Raw genomic sequence first — 27,901 nt, 5'->3', positions numbered from 1 at the left:
AGATTCTTTTGCTAAACAAATATGAATATGGCCACAGGCAGCCTCATTAAGCTATTTTCGGATATATCAGTGTGGAAGTGCAGCAAATCCAAAATTTTGTATGCCCATTCCTAGTAATAGGTGCTTCTCTTAATGAGATATCCATAGTTGTGACTAGCTGAATTAGAGTACAAACCCAAATGAGATATTATATCATTGTTCAGCTACCAGCTACATCCAAATCAAAATCAGCTTAAATCAGCTTGTGTAGTAGCATTGGGACTAATTGTGGGAAAAAGCAGTGCATGTGTTTTAGTGTAGTTACCTATATGAGATGTGTTTTCTAGTGTGAAAGCTATGCAATTCTTTCCTGCTTAATACGATGTCAATAAAAGCTCCCTAAGAAACACATTCAGTCCAGCCACAAATTGCTCACCACTATTAGTTAGCATCTGTTGTCAAAAATGTGCCATGGCTCATAAAATGACATATTAATCAGGTCTACTGTATATTAAAGGTATTGGAATTGTACTTTGTTTGCTCTGCTTAGTCTGATAAATATATTTGTGTACTATTAAAGGGATATTCTAATGCAAAAACTGCATGCTCTAATTTGTTACAGCCTGTTATTCTTGCATTACTGAGTCTAGACTATTTGTTGTAACCCCTGTTAGGTAAAATCCCACTCCAGGGGTTGCAAACCTTCAAATTAACAAGCATATTGTTGAGCAATGATCATCAGAGGGGTCATGTGACTGCCACTCCTGAATAAATGGGAGCCTGTTATTTTTTTGCATCAGAATGTCCCTAGACATTATTAGAAATTACATTCCTAGGGAAAGTCAAAGGCATCTATTAATGTGCATCCTACAGGCATTTATGTCTTAACCTGAAAAACAAAATGTCTTGAGCTGATACACGTCAAGGATTCCATTATTCATTACAATATCTGTGGAAAAAACTCTCTTTTCAGTTAGTATTTTTCTAGACAGAATTTGAGTCAACTCTTCGGCCTCTAGTTATCAAGGTCTGGTGGACCTGATCCGACACTGCGGATCAGGTCCGCCCGACCTCGCTGAATACGCTTGCCGTATTCAGCATTGCACCAGCAGCTCACAAGAGCTTCTGGTGCAACGCCGCCCCCTGCAGACTCGTGGCCAATAGTCCGCCAGCAGGTGGGTGTCAATCAACTCTATCGTACTCGATCGGGTTGATTTCCGGCAATGTGTGTCCGCCTGCTCAGAGCAGGCGGACAGGTTATGGAGCAGCGGTCTTTGTGACCACTGCTTCATAACTTGTGTTTCTGGCGAGCTTGCAGGCTCACCAGAAACACGGGGCATCAAGCTCCATTCGGAGCTTGATACATATGCCCCTTCGTCTCAAACGGCTAACTCATACAATTATAATGGTCATAATTGCTTTAAGATTTATTTCTGTAAAGATAAAAGGATTTGAACATTGACACATTGTCGTCATTCCCTGCAATAAGAAGCAGTAGCAGACCTATTTAACAGAGGACCCTGGTGCAAGATTCCTTTTGGGCCCCCCAAAGGTAACTCAGTAGAAAGCAAAAATATTAATATAGATTCTGCTCTGTATAATAATTTTGAGGATAGATAGATGATAGATAGATAGATAGATAGATGCATTGATATACGGACAGATAGGTATGTAGATAATTTGACCTACAACTAATAACAGAACATTTTGCACATCTATGTGTAGAATGGCTGTTATGGCCGCCAGCTCTTGGACCCTGGTGTGACTGCACCTGCTGCACCAATGGTAGTTCCGCCACTGATAAGAAGAATAGATGGTACAAAGCATATTTCTTCTGGATTAATGATGAGTAACTGTTATTCTGAAATCAGAGTGTGCAAAGCAATGCCTGACTTAATTCAAAAATATTTTAAAACTCTATTTTCTATATTTCACTGAACTAACGGACTACCGTGTAATTGGACGGAATTAGCTTGTTTCTGGATTTGCGCCTTTAAAAACATTTTTTTTTAAGTCTTAATTCCATTACAAGGACGTTAATGATCTATAGTTATATCACTATACTAAACAGAGGAATATGACCGGTAATTGATTATATTAGATTGACAGTCTTTTTTTGTTCCTTCTTGGCTCCTTTGTTCAATTGATTTACCTTTATGAAATGGTTAATGTATTTTAAAGGGATAGAAAGGTAAAAAAATAAAATGTGCATGGGTGCATTTCAATTTGAAATACAAGCATTTTTGCAATATACTTCCATTGATAAAAATGCCTCTAGTGAAAGTTATTACTATTTTTCAGCAGCATACGCACATATGTTGTATTCAAACACCTTGCATGCACAGAGAGGCGGCTGTGGTGTGTATTGCTTCTGAAGATGTAACATAGAAACTACTGCTGACTCTGAGAAGGTGTGGTGTTTAAATACTGGTGCACAGGCCCTGACAGGATATGTGCAAATGCCATTTCAAAACAATAATAACTTTTATTAAAAGCATTTTTGATAATGGAAGTACATTGCAAAAATGCTTCTCTTTCAATTGAAATGTACCTAAGCACATTTAATTTTTGACCTTTCTATCCCATTAACGCTGTAAGTAGTTTTAAATAAACTTGATATACCAGTGCAGCCTTGTATAGTCTTTTTGGGGTAACGAATATAAAAACACCCTCTCTATCTTGTAGGTAAGAGATGCTAAAAATACATTAGCTGACCTATTAAAATCTTCCCACCTTTGATTATGCTGACCTATTAATGGCCAGATTACAAGTGTATTGGTATTTAACGCTCCCGTTTGAGCGTTAACTCTGCTAGAAGTAAGATTTTGCACACGTCGGGTAGCGATTATATTACGTGTTGAAAGTAAACTGTTTTCGCTTATGTGCTAAGCCGATATGCGTACAAAGCGGAACTTAGAATATCGTGCTCGCAATAACGTATTCCCCTATAAAAGTCAAAGAAGTAAAAAAAGTGGAAAAAACACCAACACCCTACTCATGCACAAACACGATCGCATATTCTCAAGTGCACTAGCACAAGATGAAAATATGAATATTTCACATTCCAATGTTCTTCACATAGAAGAATATGTTCTGTTTATCCATAAATACATATGTCTACATATATCTGATGGTATTTTGGTAAATAAATATATATATATATATATATATATATATATATATACAGTATATATCTAGATCTATCTAACTATATATATATATATATATATATATATATATATATATATATATATATATATATATATATTTTAAATAAAGGTATAGATATGTACAGATATACAGTATATAGGAATATCTATTTAAAATACTTAGAACATATTCTGTTATGTGTAGAACATTTGAATGTGAAATAATTAAAGTAAATACACAATATAACACTTTATTAAATAAGAACAGTGCATAAAATATGTTTTTTTTTCATCTATTTAACTGCAAAGGGTGCCATATGTGTATGTATATTATATGTATATGTATATATATATATATATATATATATATATATATATATATATATATCTGTGTGTGTGTGTGTGTGTGTGTGTGTGTGTACATATGTATGTATGTGTTTATATGTGTATGTCTGTAAATACATATATGCACATAAATACATAGATTTGTACACACTTATAAACAGAAGACACCCCAGGATAGTGATTGCAGGAACAGTCATTGTCAGTGGGGTGCCTCCATTAATGAGATACATGCTGTAATCAGCGTGTATCTCATAATGCTGCTTGAAGCCTGTATGTGAGGCTAGCCAGTAATAGAGCAATAACTGTAAAAAATGAGTTACTCTTTATACAATCACTGTGACAGCCAATCACAGTGATCATATACTTAAAATTAAGCCTAGATAATTGCATACCACAATGCATGCTGGTATCAGGCTTAGTAACCAATCATTGGATGCCTCCTCTCTTGTTACTTCTCGCATTCCCATCTACAGGGCTTCTCCTATTTTGTGGAACTCTCTGCCTCGCTCTACAAGACTCTCCTGTTGTTTTCATACTTTTAATTGTCCCTTAAAGACTCTACTGTTCAGGAATGCATACAACATACATTAACCTTTTTTTACCTCAGTTCCTCTCCTCCTCCTTTGTCATCCCCTTGAACCCTTTATCATGTAAGCCTACCTACGACTGTACCTCTGATGAAGAAGGCAGACGAAAGTCACTCAGGCCTTTGAAACGCGTTAGGATCATATAGACTGCTTTGAACTGATCAAATCACTGCTGGTTTCACTTGCTGCCACGATTTGCTATTTATTCTATTTATTTACCTCATTAATTGAGGTTTTCTTTGTGAGTAGGTTCTCATTGTTATTGCTTTATGCTATGAAATAAAAGGTTAATACACTATCAGTATCCCCTTTTCTTTACCCTTTATGAGCCTTTGTGAAGTTTCACCACTCTCCAAGGAAAGGGAGTTTGAGAGTTTCTATCCTTGGGGACTCCAAGAGTAAAGAAGGACCTGCATCCAAAACCAGTGGCTTTTCAAGACAGTTGGATTTGATGGTGATTACGTCATTACTTACCTCATATGGATTGAGGTTTCCTCAAGTAAGTGTACATCTTTGGGGGGACCTTATATGAAGATATTGGGATTATCTGGATCGTATTGTATTTAAAAATACATTTTTTTCTTTTGCTCTTTTACCTATGTGTTTATGGACATTATTGTGATTGCTTGCACAAATTATTATTTTGTTTTACTACTGATATATTGATTGTTGGTTTTTTATGTATATGTGATTTATTACTTTATGCTAGGCAGCGCTAACCGGTTATTTATTTCTTATTTTTACTTAGAAGGGGGAAGTAGGGAATCTCCCTTTGTGTTTGGTGTAGCAGCAGCTATCTGCATATATAGAATTAACTCTCTATTTTTTGTATTATTTAGGGGACATACTGTATTACCCTGATCTGGAGCGCTAAGAGACCTTGAGCTTCCTGGGGTTTATTTCCCAGGATTCTTCTTATTTATTATATATATATATATATATATATATATATATATATATATATATATATATATATATATATATATATATATATATATATATATATATATATATATATATATATATTGACAAACGCAAACAAAGATATTTCTCTTTGACCGATAGTCTTACTTTATGAACCCTGTTCTGTCATGTATATTATATACATAATATATACCATTATCTTTACAAGTTTTTTTTTAACTTCTTATACATTGTTTAGGGTTTTAGTGTCTCCATTACAGATCAAAACCAATTTCGCAGGATATATCATCCTTACATTAACATTATCTTGAGCTGAGAAATCCTAAAATAATAAAGTTTTGATCTATAATCAATGGATTGATCTTCCTATAACATCTTAGATAGTTAACTTTGTCCTGGAAGTTCAGAAACCTTGCAACAATCGGTCTAGATTTAAATGAACCATCAGGATTTTTCCGAACTGGGCGTATTCGATGGATTCTTTTAACTTGAATGAGCTGTGCAGAAGTTTGCATCTTTAATAAGTTTGGTAGTATTTCTGTGATTAAATGCATTAGGTTTTGATATTCCGGGGTTTCAGGGAATCCTATAATTCTGAGATTATTTTGCCTAGAGCAATCTTCTAGGTTTTCAAATCTTGCTTGGAAAGTTGCTAGACTATTACTTTCAATTAAACTGTTATGCTCGGATTGATTAATTTTATCTTCTAAGTTTGAAACCCTGTCTTCTAATTCACTCATTCTAGTGAATGCAAAAGAAATGCTCTTTTCCCATTTCCCCCATTGTTTTGTATTAAATTCCTATTTATTGTTATTTTATATCCATATAGAGTATCACTAGAAAGGTCTGTTTATCTGTTTAAAAATGGTATATAATATATATGGGGAAAAAAGATTAAAGTGAAACCAATAATAAACAAAAATGCCCAAATTGCTTGTGTTATTTAAGCACAAAAACTGGGAAAAACTATGGTCCTGAAGAGGTTAATTGCTTAAAGTGAATGTAAAGTCAGCTTCCTGACTAATGTTCTCTGTAACAGTTGGTTATAAAAAACTGGACTTTCATTCATCAATTTGCAACTTTTTCAATATATACCTTTATTTTTAATTATTTATGTTGGTTCCCGTTATTCTCATCCTCCACCCGGCATTCGCGCTCCGTTCGTGTTGATTATCATTGACGTCTTCCGAACCAATAACGGCTCTAACCACAGGGGGACCCACCCCCTTAGGATGACGTAATGAGTCCTTTTTGCGCTTGCGTTCTACTCTGGTTCTCAGCTGATTAGCGTAAGCTTGTGTACATTTCGCGCATGCGCAATAGATTTGTTTGTTTCAAGTTTAGAAGGAGACTTACAATCATTTTGTATTTTATTTCTAATTGGCGGTATGACAGGCTGGGGTAGGAGATCCTGTCCTTCGCTTCGCAACGATAGTATTCATTGAATGTACTGATTCAATGAATACTATTTTGTTTGACAGCGGAAACAGGAGTAACGCATGCGCAATGGCAGAATTAAACGGGAGCGCGCATTGCCGATATGTAAACAGCGGGTGGGACCGCTGTATATGTAATATGGAGGAAAATAAGGAAACAGGGAGTGGGAGGAGCAGGTATAGTAAATCAACGATATTTACTATATAAAATTAAAAACATATTACTAGTTTTATTGAAAAATTATATTGGCGGTATGCTTAATATGATGATTGTCTACATAAATATATCATCAAAACCGGAAAAATTTACAATCACTTTAAACACATAAAACATTTTTATCATGCATATAAAAAGTCACAATTCAAACATCTTATTTTTTTATTTTACACACACACACACACACACATATATATATATATATATATATATATATATATATAATATATATATATATATATATATATATATATATATATTGTTTTTTAAATGGACACTGAGCACAAAATTCAAAAAAATATTGCACACAAAAGTTATAAGGGCTCAAAGATGGGAAATCTGATGTGTTAGAAATATACATACATATCTAAATATATGTCTAAATATATGTATATAAATATATGAGAGTCAAGAAAAAATTCACCAGCGCTCAACCTTAGTAGTGGTTTTGATGTCCCACTTCTATTTTGTATAAGACTTTGTACTGCCCTAAAGAGTTACTATATAAATGTAGTTAAAAATCCCTATATTATTTAGTGTGTGTATTGGTGTAACCAATTGTACTGAATATATATCATATTCAGTGTGTACTGAACAATACACCATTTATAAGGGATTTTGACCCACCAAGAGTTAGTGTAAATAGCGTGCTGCCTTGTATTTATACAGTGTACCCCTGACACTGTTGAAGGTTTTGAGAAAAGAGCAATCAATAAAAGTAAAAAGACGCTCAGCTATCTAGAGAGTCTTTTCTGTATGCAGTAAAAATAAAAATAAAAAGACTTTCATAGGTGTGACAGATCTTAATTAATAGCTGTATGCTGTTACTTCTTTAGTCGAGAACTTCTTATAGTTGTATAATGATGTAAAGAATGCTTGCTTACCAACTCAGACCTCAATCATATGAGGTAAGGTGTCTGCTCTGCGTGATTAGAGATGATCTTGGCCTCAGTATGGTATCTTTGGATTTTCTTGATCCACCCTATTGATCAAGAAAAGGGTGATTTTTACAGCTGGATTTTTAAAACTTTCCTTACAGCACAGCACCTGTTACTTATTTATATGCAACAGCTCTTATCTAACAGTGCCATCAAATACTAATTACTTGGGGTATATATTTCTATGCTACTTTACACAGCAACTCATGCATTACAGTACAGGGGGCAACCACCAATATAGTGGTACATCAGGCCTTAGATTTCTAGGGTCTTAAGCCACTAGACTCAGTTAAGTGAGTAACGATTGTTACACAATATAGAACCCCTCAGCAGCGACCAGGCACAATTAAGGTCTTATCTAGGAATATACTATATTTTTGGATAAAGCTAAAATCTCACCTCATTATGGATTGAGGTTATCTATTGTAACCATAATACTATTTCTACATAATAAATCTTATTATGGGTGTGTTTTGATTGCAGAACTGAGTGGGCGGAGCAGTTGAACAGTAGGTCGTCAATATTCCAGTAACCCGCTTGCTTGCTCTGCTGCAAAGTGTCCCTGGAATTTTTTTTGAAATGTTGGCATCTATGCCATACTGAGGCCAAGATCATCTCTAATCACGCAGAGCAGACACCTTACCTCATATGATTGAGGTCTGAGTTGGTAAGCAAGCATTCTTTACATCATTATACAACTATAAGACGTTCTCGACTAAAGAAGTAACAGCATACAGCTATTAATTAAAATCTGTCACACCTATGAAAGTCTTTTTATGAAATACTTTTGCTTTTTACTGCATACAGAATATATATATATATAGCCTATGTTTGACTGCTTGGAATAAAATCACTAAAATATATCTGATGTGCTGCAGCCTTGTCTTCTTATATATAATGTATATATGCTGTATATGTATATATATATATATATATATATATATATATATATATATATATGTTTATATTTACAGTATATATGTATGTGTGTGTATTTATATGTGTATCTAAGTATTTACAGACATATATACACATATAAGTTCATTGGGGACCTTTGCCATTATGGAAGTACAGAAAGCCTGTATCCAGAAACAGATTTAAGGGGAGGAGTCAGCCTTACCTTATTTAAGTGAGAGGAGAGTCCATCTCTGCCTCTTCTTCCTGGAGACGTTGGAAAATCTTGGGTCTTGTCAGGAAGGTTTGTGGCAGGCAGACGTTGGTTTCTCCGAAGTGATTCAGGGATGCTGTGTATACCGCGATGCAGTGTGGGACACCTATCAATACACAGATAAATGATGGGGCTGGGGTTTCCACTAGTGGGCTGCCCATGCGCTTGGTATGCTGCAGTTGATCCCCCTCCCTCTCCAGGGCTCAGGTTGTTAGGGATTCCTCTGTGGGGCAGAGTGGGTTGATGGAGCGCTCGTGGCCGGCATTGGGGCCCTTACCACATCCGGTATGGTGGCGACGGAAGCCGTAGTGGGTCTATTCAGGGCTTTCAGTGGGTTGCTACTGCATAGTGCGACGGACCTGTCTCCAGAGGCGACTCCTCCATCTTCAGCGGTGGCTCCTCTCTTGCCCGCTGGTGTGGTTCCTGTACTGGAGGCTCGACTAGGCCCCCGTCGCATCGGCGGTCACTGACATCACTTCCTGTTCTGGACTTCCAGTGGGTATCGTGAGTGACGTCACTTTCGATCAGAGCGTTGCGACTTTGGTGGCAGCAGGTTCGTCGTCTGTCAGAGCATCCAGGAAGACGGTGCAGGCAGGTGAGAGGGGGGTACCCAAGGCCATGGGCTCTGATGCGCAATGCTCTGCAAAACCGTTAAAAAGCACTCAAGCAGCTTGGCATATGAGACTAGGGGCTGGGTCCTCCTCACAAGGCAGAGGCATAGGAAAAAGGATTGAGGGGCAACTCAATTGGGGCATAGTAGGTCCGGGTGGTCTGTAACTTCAGGTGGATTGGTTGCTAGCAGGGCATCACAGCTCAGACAAAACACAAGTGTGCAGATTGCAAATGTGGTGAGTGGCAGAGTTAGTGCAAGTTAAGGGAGGCAAATAGTGAGTGTGTTAGAATGGTGTTGGCTGGCCAAAATGTAGGGAGTCTGGTGGGGGTGGATTAAGTGCAGTGTTGCATGAGAAGGATGGAACGCATGTGAGGATCACTTCTTCCCTGACATAAGTTTAATGGGAGACAGGCCATGGTTGGATTGGGTACTCCCCTCTCCTTTATGTCTTCCCTACAGGTGGGTTCATCTGGAACTAGCATGGAACAGTTGGCTGTTTGGTCGGCACAGGGTGGAGGTGATCCCCAGCTGGGGACATCGCAAGCATCAACTGCAGGTGCAGCAGGACCTGGAGCAGTAGCAGGAACTGCGGGTACCGGTGAGTTAACTGCTCTTTCCTTTCTACAGGCACCCTCATGGGAATCCAGTTTTGACTCGGATTCCGATAGCAGTAGGGACTTAGGTTTAGTCAATAAGGGACAGAGAAGGATGTACAGGATGCTGCACAGGGTGGTCTCAGTCCTTGGCAGGGTGGGGGAGTTAGAGGTCCCACAGTTACAGGGACAGTACTACCTGGCACTATAGTTCCATCTGCCCCCTTGCTAGCGCCTTTAGCAGCAGCAGGGCCTCAGGAGCACCCTCAGCAGGGTAAAGGAGGTCAGCTTCAGGGCAGTGTGGCTAGTCAGTTAGTCAGTGAGCAAGGGGGAGCAGCTGCTAGGAAGGCAGCAGTGCAAGGGGATTCATATCCATGCTTTGTTCATTCCTTGCATGGGCATCTGAAGAGGGTTGCAAAAATCCGCAAAGGGAAATACATTAATATTTTCAAGCTCTCCATAGAGGTCTATAGGGACAAAGAGCATAGCATGGATGGGACCCAAACATGTGAAATGCCCTGACACTTATGAGGAGTGGCAGAGGTGTTTTTGTGTGTTTGCAACATGTCATATTGAGTTAGCAATAGATCTGTTTAAATACTTGGACACCATAGATCACGCACATTGTAAGCTTGGTCATAAAGTATTGAGGACTAACGACTCAGAATTCCGAAGTAAGATCGTGGGCAATCTGGTGCTGACTTTTGGTTCCAAAGATCTGGATCTTTGGTTTTTGCTCGGGAAGAAGCGATCTATGACGCAAGTGCCTCAACAGTGTACTGGATCTGTTAGGTAGGTGAGGGCACTTAAAAGAAGGGTCAGGGAGTGTTGGAAGTATAATGATAGGTAATGCGACAAAGGGGTGTCTTGCTCCTTTCGACACATATGCTTACACTGCGGGGGCCCACATCCGGACATCAAGTGTCAGCATAGGAGAGATAGGCCATCAGGCAGGGGTCAGCAACAAAATGCTGCTGGTAAAAAGGGCCCCAACATCTCTGAAACTAGCTGCGCTTAATCCCTGGCTTGCCACCTACCCGGATGGGGAGGCAGCAGAGCTACTGTGCAAGGGAATTCAGGAGGGGTTCAAGATTCCAGTCCAGGGGGATGTGGTTGGCTCGGCAACACATAGGAACCTCAAGTCTGCATATGAGCACCCTGAGGTCCTGCGAGAAAAGTTGGCAAGGGAGCTATCCCTGGGTCATTTTGCAGACCCTTTTAAGGAAATCCCAATTCTTTCAATAGCAATCTCCCCGCTAGGGGTGGTTCCAAAGAAGGAGCTGGGTAAATTTCGCCTAATTCAGCACCTGTCCTACCCGCAGGGCAGGTCGGTGAATGATGTGATAGCCCCAGAGGTCAGCTCTGTTATGCACCAATCTTTTGACAAAGCTATGGTGCTTGTCAGGAATGCGGGATACGAGCCCTCATGGCTAAGCTGAACATTGAGTCTGCATTTTGGCTGCTGCCCATTCACCCTTCATCTTTTAGGTTGATGGGCTGCAAGTTTGAGGGACAGTACTACGTCGACAGATGTCTCCCAATGGGTTGCTTGGTTTCATGTGCATATTTTAAAGCATTTATCTCATTTCTGCACTGGGCCATGGCAACGGCTATGGTGGGAGGTGTGTTAGCCCACTACCTAGATGACTTGCTGTTGGTGGGTCTGGCGGGCTCCTGCGAATATAACAGACTTATGGCGGTTATGTGTCGCCTAATGAAGGAATCTGGTGTTCCACTGGCGGAGGATAAGACCCAGCACCCTTGCACTAGGCTAATGTTCTTGGGGATTGAGATTGACACTGTGGAAAAGCTATGTCGTCTCCCTGAGGACAAAATTCAGCGTATACTGGGAGCAGTCAGAAGGGCTGCTGCAACAAGATGGGTGACTGTTAGGGATCTGCAGTCACTGCTCGGTCTTTTGAACTTCGCCTGCAGGGGCGGTGGTGATGGGAAGGATAGGATCCAAATTTCTGCTGAGATGATGGCGGACCATAGGGTATGGGAGCTGTTTCTTTGGCACTTTAATGGTATCCTCCTATGGCTCCCATTGCGAGTCAGTCGCTTCATCTGTTTAAGGATGCGGTGGGTAGTCATGAATATGGAGCCTTCTTGGGGGGAGCATGGAGTGCTGGGTAGTTGCCCCCATGCTGGGTGGAGACAGGACTTACATGTAATCTGACGCTCCTGGAACTTTTTCCTATTGTGGTCGTTATTGAATTGTAGTGGTGAATTACCTGCAGCATTTAGCACTTAGATGTTTGCAGCTTAATATCCACTTTGTGCCCGACACGTCCTAGGCACGAATAATATGATAGCTGATGTGCTTTCCAGGTTTCAGTGGGAGTTGTTTAGGAGATTGGTGCCTTCGGCCTCAGCTGATGAGCTGCCTTGTTCACCTTTTCTATGGCAGATCGCAGACACTGGGCATTGATCCTTCCTTTGATCCAGGCATCGGTGGCTCCTTCAACAAGGCAGGGAAACACTCAATACTGGTATGATTAAGGGTGTTTCTGCTCCCCAGACGAACTCAAACGCTCCTTCTTGATTGGCTGATGGGCCTACGGGTGCAAGGGATGCAGAAGGACACTTTGGGGAGTAGGTTTGCAGCTTTGTCCTTTTTTAATAAGTTGTACGGGTTTCAGAATCAGACATCAGCATTCTTGATTAGGCAAGTAGTGAAAGATGGGATCGGTCTAGGGTTAATTGGCCGATACTAGGGAGCCTATAACTCTTTTGCGCTTGTGCGCTTTATTGGAGGCCCTGGGGGAAGTATGCTCCTCACACTACGAATGGTGCCTGTTTAGATGCGCCTTTGTGCTGGCTTTTTTCGGGCCTGACCAAATTCCAGTTTGCGTCAGTGTTGCGTAGGGTAAGAGCAAAGGCAGGTTTGGGGGAAATTCATTGACCCCTCATTCATTTAGAATAGGGGCTGCAACTAGTATGGCTGTTAGGCAAGACAGAAGAGACAATCAAACAATTAGGGCACTGGAAATCGCAGTTACAGGTCATATGTTAGGCCCCAAGTTCATAGACTAGTTTAATTATTGCTCTTGTTGGCAGTTTCAGTGGTTTGTATGCTCTGGGCTTTAGCCTTATGTTTTTTCGTTATATTGATTTAGGTGTTGTCAGATGGTCCACTAGAGTTTGGATAGTGGGTTATTCCTACATTCACTGGGCAGACATTCAGGCCCCTTCCATTCCACACGGGCAGCAATTGGGCTCTGCGGCTTCGCAAGCGTCACTGAGGTGGCTTTGTCAGAGGGGATTGAGTTGGAGTGAATTGCCTTCTCTTCTTCAAGAGGCGCAGCACAGATGGGGCAAGCCCCATATCATACTCTTACATCTGGGTGGCAATGACATGGAGTCTGCACCGGCATTGGATCTCATCAATGCGATGAGATCGGATGATCGGGAGATGTGTGTGACATTCCAGGGGCTACGTTTTGTGCCCCAACTTCCCCCTCAAAAAAATTGTGAAGTGCAGTTTTTAGGGGTTAAAAGTTGTGGGTGTGGGGTGTTAAAAAACAATGGCACTGAAAAGTGCCTTTAAATTGTGGGACTCTGTGATTATATGTGATTATATGTGTATATACACATACTAACACAAAAAATATATACAGTACGTATATATATTCATATACATATATATTTCATTTTGCTGCCCATCCCTGCGCTACTTACCCCCTTTGCTGTGCTAAGTTCTCATGCTGTGTCTGATGGCATGAAAATGAGGCTCCCATTGGAGCCTATGGAAGTGCACTCTTGTGAGTGCAAGACTTCAGTGCAATGCGAACACAAGGTCACATTTGTATTGAACCTAATTTTTAATACCAGCGCACCTTTTGTGGAAACGATATTTTGCGCTCCACTTATAATCTAGCCCTTTATGATTTGTTAATGTCAAATCTAGTCTGTAACATAACATTTAGAAGAGATGGGGTTTATTAAAAATTGTAATGTATTTTTTTATTAATAAACGGCTATATTACGAGTTTTGCAGTACGAGTGAAAAAGCAGCGTTAAGGCTCTTTTTCACTACCGCTGCTATTACAAGTCTTGCAGGTTTAGCTGCACCGTAACACAACATAACTACCGCAGCTTTCCAAAAGTCCTTTTTCAATGGGACTTCCACTGTGCCAGTATTAGGAGTTTGCCTGTCCGGCCAAAAAGGGAGCGGTACAGCCTATACCATCAAGATTCGTACTGCCACCTGAAAGACAGTAGTTATGAGTTTTATGGTACAACGCTGTAACATAAAACTGATAACTAAAGTGCTAAAAAGTACACTAACACCCATAAACTACCGATTAACCCCTAAACCGAGGACCTCCCGCGTTGCAAATAATAAAATAAATTATTAACTGCTAATCTGCCGCTCCGGACATCACCGTCACTATAATAAACATATTAGCCCTTAAACCACGGTACTCCCGCATCGCAAACACTAGTTAAATATTATTAACCCCTAATCTGCTGTCCCTAACATCGTTGCAACCTACATTACTGTTATTAACCCCTAATCTGCTGCCCCCAAAATCGCTGCCACTATACTAAAGTTATTAACCCCTAAACCTAACCCTAAGTCTAACCCTAACACACCCTAACTTTAATGTAATTAAAATAAATCTAAATAAAACCTACTATTAATAACTAAATAATTCCTATTTAAAACTAAATACTTACCTGTTACATAAACCCTAAGCTAGCTGCAATATAACTAATAGTTACATTGTATCTATCTTAGGTTTTATTTTTATTTCACAGGTAAGTTTGTATTTATTTTAACTAGGTAGACTAGTTAGTAAATAGTTATTAACTATTTACTAACTACCTATTTAAAATAAATACAAAGTTACCTGTAAAATAAAACCTAACCTGACTTACACTAACACCTAAACTTACACTACAATTAAATAAATTACATTAATTAAATACAATCAACTAAATTACAAAAAACAAACACTAAATTACACAAAATAAAAAAACAAATGATCAAATATTTAAATTACACCCTATCTAATAGCCCTATCAAAATAAAAAGCCCCCCAAAATAAAAAAAACCTAGCCTACAATAAACTACCAATGGCCCTTAAAATCAGCTCTTTTACCTGTAAAAAAAATACAAACAGTGGGGGGCGGAGCCTACAGCTGTTGCGGAAGGACGTATATGTGAAGAGCTCCTGATTCTTACTTGGGTTTAACTATATTTTTATTAAAAAAAAACACAAATATTGTGCTGGACATCTTTGCTAAGGTGCACTACGATACCCTAAAGGAGTTGGTGAGATAATATTACGTAGACGGATCTTCCTATGCTCCTCAGCTAGACCGCATTGAGACCGAACACATGGCAAACAGGCCTCTCTGGTGACTTTGTCTAACTTTGTAGTAAAGGCTGCCGCATATTTTACCCCCCCCCCCGGGTTTCTACGGATTCCGGGTTACTAGGAACTCAAAGTAGTTGCCCCTTCCTTATTTAACCATCTATCAGAGAGAAACATCATTGATACGACGGCACTACCTCAAAGACCCATCGGGCCACCCACTGCATCCAACTCACGGAGCAAAAATGGAGGCTTTGGAAAGATGGGAGGTACAAATAAGCAGCTTCATACATGAACACTTTCACGATCTAGAGCGGGACCTATGTGCTATCCTCCTGGGAGGAAGCTTATAGAGTGAGAAGCTTCAGGCACCTGCTGAACATATACTAGTGGCAGAGATCGAGGACCCGGTTACCTGCTTGGCCGGGAGGGCTTACAGGGGGGAGGCCCTCTCAGCCATAACACTGACCCCATCCAGCTCTTGCCCAGAGGAGATCCTGCCCAGATCAGTTCCTGTATTGGGGGTTCACGAGACACCGGGAGATGAGACCTATGCTACGGTCCCTTCTAATATCTGGCTGGATCATGGATTAGATGTGAAAGACAGCGCAACAGCTATAACACGCATGGAGGAGACCCGCAGGAAGCCAGGCCTCGTGCCCACCATACTAGTGGAGACTACCGCTATCCCGGATAATAACGTGGCGGCAGTTGCGGTTGAATCTGAGACCCAATGCGGAGCCTATATGGGAGTGACGGACTTTACTATGCCAAGCGGCTCTGAAACCACACTGGGAGGCAGTTCCTTAGCAGCCGCGGCTTTAAAGGGACAGTTGCCGCGATTTACAAAGGGACAAGTTGATTACACGGTACAGACACAGTGTGGAGCTTTGGCTCTGGGATGACCCCTATTCAACATAGCTGCATTTGAAAAGAGCTTAAAGATAGTCTCCCTTTACTCGCTGGGTCCCTCCTTTATATCTGAGGCGGTAAGATTCTTTAAAGCACAAAGACTGATAAGTGTTATGAAGGTGGGGATAGGATAACTAGATAGCTCACATGGAAGGACCTGTGTCACCTGGACATTTATTAACCTGCACAGGATGAACAGGACTGGAACTCTATAAGTTTTACCCCATCATTATAGCCAGTTCATTTTAGATGTGGTACAGAGTGTTCTGGAGTCTATGTTAACATGCCAATATTTATGCCACTTGAAATTGCTTTCTATGCTTTCTCTACCTTATGAAGTGTTATTGAGGACAGAAACTTTAAATGGTGTACATATGAAATGAATGACTGTTAATAGAATTGACTGAGTGTTTGTACATGAAGACGTTAAGCCTGTCACGCAGAAAATATCCCAAGGTGCTGCCTACCCTGGTACTCTATTGAGGTAATGGTTAGGTATTGTTATTCAGTGGTAATACCCCATTGTACCTAGGACATTAGACCTAATGTAGTGTGCCAGCAAAAGACAACTCTTTTATGTGGGAGGTTTTATAGATCAGGTGGGATATTCTGCCAATATGCAACCATCATAGCCACTATGCAAACAAGAATAGCTTTTGTCATGTTCCTTGCGGCCAGAAGGACATGGAGATTTCAGTTTAATGAGGCTGTCTGTGACCTGTGACGTAGTCATCCCCTAACAGCTGGCTTACTAGTTCCTTGTGCAGAATTCCACACCACATTATTGCATGGTCTGGCTATCCCTCAGTTGTCTTAGTGGACGCCTATAAAGACGTAGCTCAGTCCCAGTATGGCTTTAATTGTACATTTGTATACTGCCCTCACCACTCAAGGGAACATTCCTGTATTAGAGACCTATTAGATCTGAGTTGGTCACTACTCTATACTGTGGTTTATAGTTATAGTTCTTTTTCTTTCTTTTTTTTTTTTCCTACCAGGGGGCACTGCCTCTGAATAGAAAGTAAATAGCCATTCCCTTATGGTACCTTAGTTGATTAATATAAGATGGTTCTCGTGTGAGCTAAGCTGTTTCATTAGATATCTTCACTCATGTGTTAATGTTATTATTAAAATTAAGAAAATTAGGTTAACTGAGACCCCAAAGCGGTCTCCTCAGTCCCAATTGACCACCCACAGTATCATAATATTCTGGAGGTCCAAGAGTGGGCTTATACTTTTCCGGGGAGGTCCTCAGACGGCACACTCCTCACATATTATTTACATGAGAATTGTATTACTCTATGTGTATTATTCATGATTTTATACCGTTGACTGAATTCATTGTATTTCTGATACTATTTCTTGTGATACGCAAGCTGTCTCTGTTTTGTGAAATCAACCTCAATAAAAACATTAAAAAAAATAAAAAAAAAAAAAATACAAACAACCCCCCAACAGTAAAACCCACCACCCACACAACCAAACCCCCCAAATAAAATCCTATCTGAATAAACCTAAGCTCCCCATTGCCCTGAAAAGGGCATTTGTATGGGCATTGCCCTTAAAAGGGCATTTAGCTCTTTTTCCGCCCAAACCCTGAGCTAAAAATAAAACCCACCCAATAAACCCTTAAAAAAAAACTAACACTAACCCCCAAAGATCCACTTACAAATTTTTAGGACCCGACATCCATCCTCAACGAAGAGGCAGAAGTCCTCAGCGAAGCCGGCTGAAGTCCTCATCCAAGCGGGCCAAAGTCTTCATCCAAGCCGGCAGAAGTCTTTATCCAGGCAGCATCTTCTATCTTCAAGATGGAGCCGCTCCATGCCGGATGGATGAAGATAGAAGATGCCGTCTGGATGAAGACTTCTGCCGGCTTGTATGAAGACTTCGGCCCGCTTGGATGAGGACTTCAGCCGGCTTCGCTGAGGACTTCTGCCACTTCGTTGAGGATAGATGTTGGGATTCCAAAAACTGTAAGTGGACCTTTGGGGGTTAGTGTTAGGTTTTTTAAGGGTTTATTGAGTGGGTTTTATTTTTAGCTTAGGGTTTGGGTGGAAAAAGAGCTAAATGCCCTTTTAAGGGCAATGCCCATCCAAATGCCCTTTCCAGGGCAATGGGAAGCTTAGGTTTTTTTAGATAGGTTTTTATTTGGGGGGGGGGGGGTTTGGTTGTGTGGGTGGTGTTTGTATTTTTTTTACAGGTAAAAGAGCTGATTTCTAGGGGGAAATGCCTGACAAAAGGCCCTTTTAAGGGCTATTGGCAGTTTAGTTTAGGCTAGGGTTTTTTTTTTTTATTTGGGGAGGCTTTTTATTTTGATAGGGCTATTAGATTAGGTGTAATTAGTTTAAATATTTGATCATTTCTTTTTTATTTTGTGTAATTTAGTGTTTTTCTTTTTTTGTAATTTAGTTATTTGTATTTAATAAATGTAATTGCTTTAATTGTAGTGTAAGGTTTGGTGTTAGTGTAAGACAGGTTAGGTTTTACTTTACAGGTAAATTTGTATTTATTTTAACTAGGTAGTTAGTAAATAGTTAATAACTATTTACTAACTAGTCTACCTAGTTAAAATAAATTCAAACTTGCATGTGAAATAAAAATAACACCTAAGCTAGCTACAATGTAACTATTAGTGTTTATTTTACAGGTAAGTATTTAGTTTTAAATAGGAATTATTTAGTTATTAATAGTAGGTTTTATTAAGATTTATTTTAATTACATTAGTTAATGGGTGTTGGTTAGGGATAGGGTTAGACTTAGGGTTAAGGGCTAATAACTTTAGTATAGTGGCGGCAACGTTGGGGGCGGAATATTAGGGGTTAATTAATGTAGGTAGGTGGCGGCGATGTTAGCGGCAGCAGATTAGGGGTTAATAAGTGTAATGTAGTTGGCAGCGACATTGGGGGCGGCAGATTAGGGGTTAATAAGTGTAGGTAGGTGGCGGCGATGTCAGGACGGCAGATTAGGGGTTAATAACTGTAATGTAGGTGGCAGCGATGTCAGGGGGGCAGATTAGGGGTGTTTAGACTTATGTTAGGGTGTTAGCTGTAAACATAACATAAGCTTTTTTTTAGCCGGCTCTCCCCATTAATGTCTATGGGGAAATTGTGCACAAGCATGTAAAACCAGCTCAAAGCAGCGCTGGTATTGGAGTGTGGTATGGAGCTCAATTTTGATCAACGCTCACCTATTGCCTGCTAATGCCGGGTTTATGAAAACCTGTAATAGCAGCGCTATAGGGAGGTGAGCGGTGACAATAAATTGCAAGTTAGCACTGAGCCGCTCATAACGCATAAAACATCAAAAAAGCTAATTAATTTCTAATAAAACAGTCACCTGATGCCTAAGGTTATTAACCATTAAATCATATTTTTGCTTGTTATCTTACTTAAAGGTACATGAAACCCAACATTTTTCTTTCATGATTTGGGTAGAGAATACAATTTTACACATCATTCCAATCTGCTTCTAGTATCTAATATGCTTCATTCTTTAGATATCCTTTGTTAAAGAAGTAGCAATGCACACGGGTGAGCCAATCACAAAAGGCATCTATGTGCAGCCACTAATCAGCAGCTACCAAGCCTATCGATATATGCTTTTCAACAAGGATATCAAGAGAATGAAACAAATGAGATAATTAAAGTAAATTGGAAAGTTGTTTAAAATTGCATGCTCTTTTTAAATCACGAAAAAAATTGATTTCATGCCCCTATAACAATTCTGAAATGTTCATTGTTCAGGATTCATAAAGCAGCTTTTCACTCACAAAAAAAGTCACAGCACTATGGAAAACAGTATATATAATAAAAAAGATTAGTCATAATTCTTTTATAATGCCCTTAACCTTTTGTCTCATAAAATAAATGTACTTTCTAAACATACGATGTGTGCTAGCCCTTTGAATTCATTCAAGATATTGTGAAAAAAATATTTTTCAAAATTGAGAAGTGGCTTCAATAATACATTTAAAAAACTTAAATTATGCTTATCTGATCATTTTCTTTTCTTCAGATGGAAAAAGTCCACAGCTGCATTCATTACTTTTGAGAATTCAGAACCTGGCCAACAGGAGGAGGCAAAGACACCCCAGCCAAAGGCTTAAATACTCATCCCACTTCCCTCATCCCCCAGTCATTCTTCCGAGGAACAAGGAACAGTAGAAGGATTATCAGGGTGAAAAGGTGCCAGAAGAACAAAAATAACAGACGCCCCACAGAAAAAATACGGGCGGGGAGCTGTGGACACTTTCCATCTGAAGAAAAGAAAATGATCAGGTAAGCATAATTTAAGTTTTTCATCATAAATGGAAAGAGACCACAGCTGCATTCTTTACTTTTGGGAAAACAATACCCAAGCTATAGAGGACACTGAATGCAAAAACGGGAGGGTACAAGAGGTGGCCCATTCTGAGGGCACAAGGCCTGAAAACCCCTACCCAACAAAATCCTGCTTCGTCCGAAGCTGAGAACAACTTTGAAAAAAAGGAAAAGGCCCAAGGACACTGACCCGCATATAGTCCACAGCCTTGCTAGAGACCACAAGAACTAGACTCGACTGAGTCAACAAACTCCAAGAGCCACTGTCGCCCTGCAGTCAATCTCCAAACAACACACCGCTTACTAAAGAAAGGGAACAAACTACCGTATTCTTCCACAAAGAAGAAAAGGCATGTAGAAAACATGATTGTACTTGTAAAGCACGGCTAATCCCTCATTTTATCAACCTCAAAAGGAGGAAAGGCTGAGTAGATCGAACTTGCAACCCTCGGTTTACTCTATAGTGCAGAGTAGCCACAGTGCATTAGTATGCTGAGATAGCTTCCAGCTAGCATAAGGAACTCCAGAAAAAATCCTAAAAAGGGCACAAGCACAGAGCAAAAAAAACGAGAAACCGAGTCAGGCTAACAGAGACCCAACCAGTCTCATAGAAACAAGGGGAGGCAACGCCCAGACCCCAGAAACAGAAACCATGGGATAAGGCCGGGAATCTGAAACGGAGAGGATCTTCCCCTAATACAGTGCAACCACACTCTAAAAAGCAACTGAAGACGAAGGTCCCCCAAGTCACAAAAAGGTAGCTCAGAATACCGAAATATTCAGAAAAACGAAACCTAGTGCAGCAAGCTCAGATAGGTCTGACGAACAACACGTGAAGCAAAAACACTGTACGCTGCAGTCATCTAAAAATGACTCAAACTTAAATACTTGCAGGGCAAGCAGAAAGCAGCTGAAGATAGGATCCTTCAGATTGCTAAGTGTCCACTAACCAACAACGTCACAGACTATCTAAGAGCTGCTAGTCCTTCCTACAGATCTTGAACATGGAGAAAGGAGAAACCTCAAGAGGCTTACCGTACCTCGAATGCTCTGAGGATGAATATAGCAGAGCAGCAGATCTCAGATCCTACTCCAACACTGGACCAGCCCAAGCGACAGACATGTCTGAAAGACAGGGGGGACAAAAAGACCCCAACCACAAGCCCCCAGGGAATGGAAAGAAAAAGGGGGGACTCACCCACCCCAACAGAGCTTGGGTGCCAACCCAATCCGCTCCTCCAAAATAGGGCACTCCCAAGGAGAACCCCCTGGGACCTGGAACAGAGAAAAGAGCAATAGATCCATAGGAAGACCTGTCACAGCTCTCTAAGACATTCTCTACGTAGAGAGATCAATTTCCAACATGTGGAACACAGCCCACAGAGCAGCAGATGCTGCCTCTTACAGAAATAAGCCACCTGATCCAACTTCCTACACACGGGGCAGGACAAAGACCCTCAAGAGAGAGGAAAGCCCAGGTCATAAGGAAGACGAACTATCCCCTCATAAGAACAGCGTACATGTCCACAAAACATGAAGCCATAGTATGATCAAAACACGGACCGAATGAAAAATCATCCAGACACCACTGTTGACCCAACAGAGAAAAACTTCCCATAGAGGAGCACAGTCCATCCGAAGGACAAGTCAGGCCTTAAAGTTAATAACCAGTACCAAAGGTGGATGTGAACTCTGGCCTTCCTGCTTGCAAACCCAATGAGCTAGCCCCTATAGGGTCCCTTAAAAAACTGGGTCATCCTGAACCAGTCCACAGGATCATAGAAGGATCCAAGACCCGGGACCAAGAATCATCCTAGAATGAATGACACCCTCATGGAACACAAGATACCCCATCTGAAGCAATCCGACCTTACAGGGGATGAGAACCGGGAAACCCGGAGAATGGGTACAGGACTCACTTGTAATTCCCAGCCCAAAGGGAAGATAACACCCTTAGCCAGAGGTCAACACCCCCACAGCAAGGTACTATGCCATGACAAAGTCACACAATTTCTCTAGAGCCCAAATGCCCCAAGGGCAACACTAAGGGAAATTAGAACAAAAACAGAGTCATCCGAAAGAGAGTAGAAAGAAAGGCTAGTCTCCATAATCCTTTCAGATTAACGTTCCAGAGGAACACACCCAAGGGAGAAGAATGCAAAGCATCCCAAACCCAGGCAGAAAAACATCCCCTAAGCAAAAAGCTTCCTAATTAAGCGGCCAAGGCAAAACTGTAAGAACAGCGGTATGAAGGACCTAAATCCTCCAAGCCTAAAAATTGTTCTTTATTAAAAAGCAACGCTTTTCTCAGCCTCCCAGGGGCTGTTTCATCAGGCTATGATAGGTATCATAGTCTGATGAAACAGCCCCTTGGAGGCTGAGAAACGCGTCACTTTTTAATAAAGAACATTTTTTAACTACACACTTGCTATTGTGTTGTATGATATTGATACACCATTGCTGGGAACATTGGAATTTTTTGTTGTTGCTGCTGTATGCTGTCTTGTTGGTGACACCAGTCAGCTGGGCAGCTGCGAGGCCCCAGTTTGTGTTTACTGCACCTGGAGGTGCAATCCTTCCTGTAAGTGCAATCAAATTGCATTTTATTGCCCTTGTCCATACATTACTGGGCTATGGTTGTTTTCCTTTTGTGTCAATACAGGCAACAGTCATATTCCCCCAAGGTCATCTGACTGGACATTATTGCTGGTCGCATACAGTGAGCTGGACCACTGGGAAGTTCCAGTCTGCCCCATTAGCACCGCTGGGTGCCTCTTGTTTGTGAGTATATATGTTTTCTTGCATCCATCTATACCTGTTTTGGTGGTACTAGGCCATGGTGGCGCCTCTGTTCTTTTTCTGCATATCTACCCTCCATAAGAGACTATCGAAAACTTCTGACACCTCTCTGCCAACCTCCTGCGACAAAAGGCAAAGAATGACTGGGGGATGAGGGAAGTGGGAGGAGTATTTAAGCCTTTGGCTGGGATGTCTTTACTTCCTCCTGGTGGCCAGGTTCTGAATTCTCAAAAGTAATGAATGCAGCTGTGGACTCTTTCCATTTATGAAGAAAATATATATATATATATATATATTAAAGTGAATGTAAAGTCAACATTATCACTTATCCTCATATTATCAAGGGCAATAAATCAGTAGGACTTTAATTCATAATTTTTTTCTATTTTCATTCAAAATCAAAATATATACTTTTTTACCTAATTTTCGGAGCCGCAATTCCTCAGCCCGCCATTTTGTCCCTCATTTTCTAATTGATTGACAATTGTTTTTTTCAATCCGCTCCCCCACCCCGTGGCGTTCAACCCCTTTTGTAAAACATCATGCTCTGCTTCTGCGCATGCATAAGTAAAAGAGGGATTCCGAAGCATAGTGCATCCACGACACACGCATGCGCGCGTCCACGACACACGCATGCGCTAAACTACCAAATACAAATGTGTGCATTTGGAATCGGGAACGCAGATTAACACACAAAGTTCTGCACGCATGCGCAAATTAAGGACTCCGCGGGGATGCGCTTCAGAGGTACGTAATAGAGCTGGTGGGACCGCTCTATACGTCACAGTCTGCAAATCAAGGAAGTGCCAGATGGGAGGAGTTAATCAACAAAATGGAGCTAAGTTTGGTGTTAAAAATATATTATTATTAAATTTTATTAAAAAAAATATTGTGGTTTAAGTCAGCATGTGTTATGGAGGTATTAGGGACCTTCAATTGTTGGAAAATTTACATTCACTTTAATTAAACAAATGCATTTCTTCCATCTGTCGAAATTAATTGTTGCTATCTTTTAAATTATTATATTATCTAAATCAAAATAAGTTTCCTCTAGGTGTAAGCAAACCTACGCCTAGATTTAGAGTTCTGCGGCCAAAGGGGTGCGTAGCTAACGCTGGCTTTTTTCTGGCCGCACCTTTTAAATACCGCTGGTATTGAGAGTTCACAGAATGGCTGCGTTAGGCTCCAAAAAAGGAGCGTAGAGCATATTTATCGCAACTTCAACTCTCGATACCAGCGGTGCTTACGGACGTGGCCAGCTTCAAAAACGTGCTCGTGCACGATTCCCCCATAGAAAACAATGGGGCTGTTTGAGCTGAAAAAAAACCTAACACCTGCAAAAAAGCCGCGTTCAGCTCCTAACGCAGCCCCATTGTTTGCTATGGGGAAACACTTCCTTCCTTCCTGCACCTAACACTCTAACATGTACCCCGAGTCTAAACACCCCTAACCTTACACTTATTAACCCCTATTCTGCCGCCCCGCTATCGCTGACCCCTGCATATTATTATTAACCCCTAATCTGCCGCTCCGTAAACCGCCGCTACTTACATTATCCCTATGTACCCCTAATCTGCTGCCCCTAACACCGCCGACCCCTATATTATATTTATTAACCCCTAATCTGCCCCCCACAACGTCGCCTCCACCTGCCTACACTTATTAACCCCTAATCTGCCGAGCGGTCCGCACCGCTATTATAATAAAGTTATTAACCCCTAATCCGCCTCACTCCCGCCTCAATAACCCTATAATAAATAGTATTAACCCCAAATCTGCCCTCCCTAACATCGCCGACACCTAACTTCAAACATTAACCCCTAATCTGCCGACTGGAGCTCACCGCTATTCTAATAAATGTATTAACCCCTAAAGCTAAGTCTAACCCTAACCCTAACACCCCCCTAAGTTAAATATAATTTTATTCTAACGAAATAAATTAACTCTTATTAAATAAATGATTCCTATTTAAATCTAAATACTTACCTGTAAAAAAAAACCTAATATACCTACAATATAAATTATAATTATATTATAGCCATTTTAGGATTAATATTTATTTTACAGGCAACTTTGTATTTATTTTAACCAGGTACAATAGCTATTAAATAGTTAAGAACTATTTAATAGCTAAAATAGTTAAAATAATTACAAAATAACCTGTAAAATAAATCCTAACCTAAGTTACAATTCAACCTAACACTACACTATCAATAAATAAATTAAATACAATATCTACAATTATCTACAATTAAACCTAACACTACACTATCAATAAATTAATTAAATACAATATCTACAAATAAATACAATGAAATAAACTAACTAAAGTACAAAAAATAAAAAAGAACTAAGTTACAAAAAATAAAAAAACATTTACAAACATTAGAAAAATATTACAACAATTTTAAACTAATTACACATACTCTAAGCCCCCTAATAAAATAACAAAGCCCCCCCCCAAAAAATGCCCTACCCTATTCTAAATTACAAAAGTTCAAAGCTCTTTTACCTTACCAGCCCTGAACAGGGCCCTTTGCGGGGCATGCCCCAAAGAATTCAGCTCTTTTGCCTGTAAAAAAAACACATACAATACCCCCCCAACATTACAACCCACCACCCACATACCCCTAATCTAACCCAAACCCCCCTTAAATAAACCTAACACTAAGCCCCTGAAGATCTTCCTACCTTATCTTCACCATACCAGGTTCACCGATCGGTCCTCGGAAGTGTTGATCCAAGCCCAAGCGGGGGGCTGAAGAGTGACGTCCATCCTCTGGCTGAAGTCTGGATCCAAGCGGCGGCTGAAGAAATCCATCATCGGGCTGAAGTCGGAAGTCCATCATCGGGATGAAGTCTTCTATCAAGCCGCATCTTCAATCTTCTTTCTTCTGGAGCGGAGCCATCTTCTTCCAAGCCGACGCGGAACATCCTCTTCTAACGACGCCTACTTGCAGAATGACGGTTCCTTTAAATGACGTCATCCAAGATGGCGTCCCTTGAATTCCGATTGGCTGATAGGATTCTATCAGCCAATCGGAATTAAGGTAGGAATATTCTGATTGGCTGATGGAATCAGCCAATCAGAATCAAGTTCAATCCGATTGGCTGATCCAATCAGCCAATCAGATTGAGCTTGCATTCTATTGGCTGATCGGAACAGCCAATAGAATGCGAGCTCAATCTGATTGGCTGATTTTAGGCTACCGCCGGTATTTGGAGTCATTCAAAAAATCAGCCAATCAGAATCAAGTTCAATCCGAATATTCTGATTGGCTGATGGAATCAAGTTCAATCCGATTAGCTGATCCAATCAGCCAATCAGATTGAGCTCGCATTCTATTGACTGTTCCGATCAGCCAATAGAATGCAAGCTCAATCTGATTGGCTGTTTGGATCAGCCAATCGGATTAAACTTGATTCTGATTGGCTGATTCCATCAGCCAATCAGAATATTCCTACCTTAATTCCGATTGGCTGATAGAATCCTATCAGCCAATCGGAATTCGAGGGATGCCATCTTGGATGACGTCATTTAAAGGAACCGTCATTCGGCGAGTAGGCGTCGTTAGAAGAGGATGTTCCGCGTCGGCTTGGAAGAAGATGGCTCCGCTCCAGAAGAAAGAAGATTGAAGATGCGGCTTGATAGAAGACTTCATCCCGATGATGGACTTCCGACTTCAGCCCGATGATGGATTTCTTCAGCCGCCGCTTGGATCCAGACTTCAGCCCGAGGATGGACGTCACTCTTCAGCCCCCCGCTTGGGCTTGGATCAACACTTCCGAGGACCGATCGGTGAACCTGGTATGGTGAAGATAAGATAGGAAGATCTTCAGGGGCTTAGTGTTAGGTTTATTTAAGGGGGGTTTGGGTTAGATTAGGGGTTTGTGGGTGGTGGGTTGTAATGTTGGGGGGGTATTGTATGTGTTTTTTTTTACAGGCAAAAGAGCTGAATTCTTTGGGGCATGCCCCACAAAGGGCCCTTTTCAGGGCTGGTAAGGTAAAAGAGCTTTGAACTTTTGTAATTTAGAATAGGGTAGGGCATTTTTTTATTTTGGGGGGCTTTGTTATTTTATTAGGGGGCTTAGAGTAGGTTTAATTAGTTTAAAATTGTTGTAATATTTTTCTAATGTTTGTAAATATTTTTTTATTTTTTGTAACAGTTCTTTTTTATTTTTTGTACTTTAGTTAGTTTATTTCATTGTATTTATTTGTAGATATTGTATTTAATTAATTTATTGATAGTGTAGTGTTAGGTTTAATTGTAGATAATTGTAGGTATTTTATTTAATTAATTTATTGATAGTGTAGTGTTAGGTTTAATTGTAGATAATTGTAGATATTGTATTTAATTTATTTATTGATAGTGTAGTGTTACGTTTAATTGTAACTTAGGTTAGGATTTATTTTACAGGTAATTTTGAAATTATTTTAACTATTTTAGCTATTAAATAGTTCTTAACTATTTAATAGCTATTGTACCTGGTTAAAATAAATACAAAGTTGCCTGTAAAATAAATATTAATCCTAAAATAGCTATAATATAATTATAATTTATAATGTAGCTATATTAGGGTTTATTTTACAGGTA

Source organism: Bombina bombina, chromosome 4 (assembly GCF_027579735.1).
Source record: "Bombina bombina isolate aBomBom1 chromosome 4, aBomBom1.pri, whole genome shotgun sequence".
Taxonomy (NCBI): Eukaryota; Metazoa; Chordata; class Amphibia; order Anura; family Bombinatoridae; genus Bombina; species Bombina bombina.
This window is presented reverse-complemented; position numbering follows the sequence as displayed.